General features: G+C 45.2%; 2 non-coding genes across 2 annotated transcripts; both read left to right on the forward strand.

Annotated features, from left to right (window-relative positions):
- The first annotated feature begins 3,095 nt into the window (after nucleotides 1-3,095).
- trnah-gug (transfer RNA histidin (anticodon GUG)) lies at nucleotides 3,096-3,167 on the forward strand. The gene has a single exon. It is a non-coding gene; the product is annotated as a tRNA-His (tRNA).
- A 1,426-nt stretch (nucleotides 3,168-4,593) lies between these two features.
- trnah-gug (transfer RNA histidin (anticodon GUG)) lies at nucleotides 4,594-4,665 on the forward strand. Its single transcript has one exon. It is a non-coding gene; the product is annotated as a tRNA-His (tRNA).
- The last annotated feature ends 659 nt before the right edge of the window (nucleotides 4,666-5,324 follow it).

Consider the following 5,324-nt stretch of genomic DNA (forward strand, 5'->3'; position numbering starts at 1 on the left):
CCGTTGAGTGGTTATAATGCCCTTGTAGTTTTATTACTGTGTTGTTAATCCAAAAAAAGGTAATATTTTGGGGACAAAGATTTCAGGTCCTGGCATGACAGATGGTGGAGTTTGGATTCAATAAGCACCTGGAATTGAAAAATCTCGTGATGACCTGAATCAGTTGTGTGGAAAATCCCATCTGATTCACTCATGCCAGTTCGGGAAGCAAACTGTCATATTCATCTGCTCTGTCCCACAGGAGACTCCAGATGGATAATACCTGGTTGACTCTTAAATGTCCTCTGGGAAATAACTGATTTACTAGGCATGAATAAATTTATTTTTAAAATCCCAATTTCCCATTCATATTTGAAATCAATTGTCCATTAAATGTTGCAAACATACCCTCATCCATCACTTTCTCAACAAGTTAATTGCACACGTAAAACACATTCAATAAAAAAAGCCTCATATGATTTTTTAATAAAAACCCTGTCTTTTCATCTGAAACATATGCCCTCTCACCTTGAAATCCCCATCCTCGGAACAGGCAGCTATCGCTAACTCTAACTTGCCTCTCAATAATTCATAAACTTCTGTCAGGTTGTTGTAGTTCTGTTCGCCGAGCTGGAAATTTTTGTTGCAAACGTTTCGTCCCCTGTCTAGGTGACATCCTCCGTGCTTAGGAGCCTCCTGTGAAACGCTTCTGTGGTGTTTCCTCCGGCATTTATAGTGGCCTGTCCCTGCCGCTTCCGGTTGTCAGTTTCAGCTGTCCGCTGTAGTGGCCTGTATATTGGGTCCAGGTCGATGTGTTTGTTGATGGAGTTTGTGGATGAGTGCCATGCTTCTAGGAATTCCCTGGCTGTTCTCTGTTTGGCTTTCCCTATAATGGTAGTGTTGTCCCAGTCGAATTCATGTTGCTTGTCGTCTACATGTGTAGCTACCAAGGATAGCTGGTCGTGTCGTTTCGTGGCTAGTTGATGTTCATGGATGCGGATCGTTCGCTGTCTTCCTGGTTGTCCTATATAGTGTTTTGTGCAGTCCTTACATGGGGTTTTGTACACTACATTTGTTTTGCTCATGCTGGGTATCGGGTCCTTCGTTCTGGTGAGTTGTTGTCTGAGTGTGGCTGTTGGTTTGTGAGCTGTTATAAGTCCTAGTGGTCGCAGTAGTCTGGCTGTCAGTTCTGAAATGCACCTGATGTATGGTAGTGTGGCTAGTCCCTTGGGTTGCGGCATGTCCTCGTTCCGTTGTCTTTCCCTTAGGCATCTGTTCATGAAATTGCGCGGGTATCCGTTTCTGGAGAATACATTGTGCAGGTGTTCCTCTTCCGCTTTTTGCAGTTCTGGTGTGCTGCAGTGTGCCGGACTGACAACCGGAAGCGGCAGGGACAGGCCACTATAAATGCCAGAGGAAACACCACAGAAGCGCTTCACGGGAGGCTCCCAAGCACTGAGGATATCACCGAGACAGGGAACGAAACGTTTGCAACAAAAAGTTCCAGCTCGGTAAACAGAACCACAACAACGAGCACCCGAGCTACAAATCTTCTCCCAAATTCTGTCAGGTCGCCGTTCAAACCCCTAACCGAGAGTGAAAACAGTCTCAACTTCGGGACAGTGAGAACTGCAGATGAGAGATCAGAGTCCAGAGTGTTGTGCTGGGATGCATCATTTGAGGAGCGGGAGAATCGACATTTCGGGGAAGAGCCTGATGGAGAACACTTGCGCAAAAAAAATTATTCTCCTGCTCCTGGGATGTTGCCTTATCTGTTATGGTTTTCCAGTACCCCGATCTTGAATCTGAAAATAGTCTCAGCCTATCCAGCCTTTCATTATAACACAAACCTTCCACACACAGCAACATGCGTGCATACTTTTCTGAACCTGCTCCAGCTGAATAATATCATTCCTACAACTGGGCGACCAGAACTGGACATAATATTCCAGAAGAAGCCTCATCAATGTCCTACAAAGCTTCGACATAACGTCCCGACTCCTACACACGAAGGACTGAACAATGAAGGGAAGTTAAATGCGTTTGAACCATCTTGTCTGTAGGTGATGCAAACTACAAGAAATTATGCACCTGCACCCCTAGCTTCCGTGCTCTCCAACACTACGCAACTTGTTGTTGTACCAAAATGCAATACCTCCCATTTATCCGGATTGAACTCCATGTTACATTTTTCAGTTCAACGACTCATTGGATTAAGTTCCTTTTGAAACTTCGATAATCTTCCTCACTGTCTCCAATTCTGGCGTCGCCTGCAAACCTACGAATCATGCCTGCAGTGAGTTCCACTGTTTTCTCATATAGATCAATGATTCATATTTACTTGTAGTGGCCGTGATTTAGCAGTGTGCAAATCATACAACAGTAATTAACAATGAGGAAGAAAGCCGCAGACTGCAGGGAGATATTAAACAATTGGAAATGAAAATGGTGAAAACAATTCTTTCCAGGCCAGTTGGTGATAGTGAAGTAAAATCAAACTTCAAACCAGCCGTCCTCGCTCCAGTTGTGGCACTCAGCTGTCTCAGCATGCTGCACTGTAGATTGCGATAAACGGGAAAAAAAATTCCCTTCTGCCCCGCCTTTGACCAGGAGCTCTCCCAACCTCGGATTTGCTTGCGTTTCGAAACCGTCATAGAAATGCCGTGCATTCACCGTGTGTCACTGGAGCCCGAGAGTATCTGTGCGACCTCATTCCTATCCCGACTTCCAGTTGGATCTTCACGACTGCGCCACGCAATTCCTCTGTTTCTGGGGCTGGGAATTGGGACTATGTGGCAGCAGTGGTTACTGCCTTGTGTGGGGAAAGTAGCCGATGTTAAACTGTATTACTATTGAACCAGACATTTTAACAACACCTGCACTGTCCCCGGAGTTTTTGATGTTTTCGAGAAATCTATTTATCTCAGCCTACAGCATATAAATAATGGAATCACCACAGCCACTGGGGGAACCGATATTAAACGGTCAGCCCATTCTGAGTTCCCACATTTCTGCCACTGTTGGCTCATCACTGATATTGTGCATTTGGTGCGCTGCCTAACATTTCCTATGAAACTGTACTTATTGCAAGCGGCGCACGTGCGCGTCTGTGGGACGCCGTGATCGTATAGTGGTTAGTGCTCTGCGTTGTGGCCGCAGCAACCTCGGTTCGAATCCGAGTCACGGCAGTAATCGCTCTATCTGCCCCAGTTTTTGTGAAACACAAAGGAATCAGTTGTTTGAACATGGTAATTTTCTCCAAGGTGATGATCTTTTCCCTTCAAATTCTGCTTGCCCACATCTCTGTGTTTCATATGTCAGAATTCAAATCCACCCGTTCTCAGAAATTTCTCTCCATCCTTCGATCACTAACTGAACGTTCCGTCCCACACCCCCATTTCATTAATTTAGCGATGCCGGTGTTGGACTATGGTGTACAAAGTTAAACATCACACAACACTGCCTTGGATGTTAAGTATGTTAAGTATGGAAGTATGTTAAATGCCTTTGAACCATCTTGTCTGTAGGTGATGCAAACTACAAGGAATTATGCACCTGCACCCCTAGCTTCTGTGTTTTCCAACACTACGCAAAGCCCTACTCTTGTTGTTGTACCAAAATGTAATACCTTCCATTTATCCAGATTGAACTCCATGTTACATTTTTCAGTCCAACGACTCATTGGATTAAGATCCTTTTGAAACTTAGATAATCTTCCTCACTGTCTACAATTCTGGCGTCGCCTGCAAACCGACAAAGCATGCCTGCAGCGAATTCCACTGTTTTCTCATACAGATCAATGATTCATATTCACTTGTAGTGGCCGTGATTTAGCAGTGTGCAAATCATACAATAGTTAGTCATGCAATTAACCATGAGGAAGAAAGCCGCAGACTGCAGGGAGATATTAAACAATTGGAAAGAAAGATAGTGAAAGCAATTCATTCCAGGTAAGTTGGTGACAGTGAAGCAAGTTCAAACTTCAAACCAGCCGCCCTCGCTCCAGTTGTGGCATTCAGCTGTCTCAGCAAGATGCACTGTAGATTGCTGTTATTAGAAACGGGAACACATTTTCCCTTCTGTCCCGCCTTTGCTCATGAGCACTCCCAACCTCGGAATTGCTTGCGCCTCTAAACTGTCATAGAAATGCTGTGCATTCACCGGTTCTGTCACTGGGGTCGTCGAGTATCTGTGCGACCTCATTCCCATCCCGACTTCCAGTTGGATCTTCGCGACTGCGCTACTCAGTTCCTCTGATTCTGGGGCTGGGAATTGGGACTATGTGGCAGCAATGGTTACTGCCTTGTGTGGGGAAACTGGTGAAGTAGCCGATGTTAAACTGCATTACTATTGAAGCACACATTTCAGCCACACCTGCACTGTCCCCGGAGTTTTTGATATTTTGGAGAAATTTATTTATCTCAGCCTTCAGCATATTAATGATGGAATCACCACAGCCTCTGGGGGAACCGATATTAAACGGTCAGCCCATTCTGTGTTCCCACAGATCTGCCACTGTTCGCGAAGCACTGATATTGTGCATTTGGTACGCCACCTAACATTTCCTATAATACTGTACTTATTGCACGCAGGCAGTATGCGCGTCTGTGGGACGCCGTGATCGTATAGTGGTTAGTACTCTGCGTTGTGGCCGCAGCAACCTCGGTTCGAATCCGAGTCACGGCAGTAATCGCTCTATCTGCCCCAGTTTTTGTGAAACACAAAGGAATCAGTTGTTTTAACATGGTAATTTTCTCCAAGGTGATGATCTTTTCCCTTCAAATTCTGCTTGCTCACATCTCTGTGTTTTATATGTCCGAATTCAAATCCACCCGTTCTCAGAGATTTCTCTCCCTCCTTCGATCACTAACCGAACTTTCCGTCCCACACCCCCGTTTCATTAATTTAGAGATGCCGGTGTTGCACTATGGTTTATAAAGTTAAAAATCACACAACACCAGGTTACAGTCTAACAGGTTTAACTGAGCACTAGGTTTCGGAGCGCTGCTCTTTCATCACGTGGTTGTGGAGTCATTTCCTATTTCATTAAGGCACTGCAGAATCTAACACTGACTCTCACATTGATACTGTTCAATCTGTGCTGCTGTGGTCAATGTGGCTGGGTGAACGTGCCCCAACCCCACCATCGGGACCTGCAGACCAGTTGATCCATTTGGTTACCGCTGTTGTGAGGCCACTCCTCATGTAGCAGCTTTTACTGATATGGACTTGCGATTATTGGGGGTCAAGCTCAGGAAAATGACACATTACGATATCGAGGAAAAGCGAAGTCATTGAGAAAAATTAGTTTCACGGGTTTTCTGCAATGGCTGAGCTCTATTACC

Source organism: Chiloscyllium plagiosum, unplaced genomic scaffold (genome assembly GCF_037043375.1).
Source record: "Chiloscyllium plagiosum isolate Xiang-an unplaced genomic scaffold, Cpla_swu_hap1 HiC_scaffold_45, whole genome shotgun sequence".
Classification (NCBI taxonomy): domain Eukaryota; kingdom Metazoa; phylum Chordata; class Chondrichthyes; order Orectolobiformes; family Hemiscylliidae; genus Chiloscyllium; species Chiloscyllium plagiosum.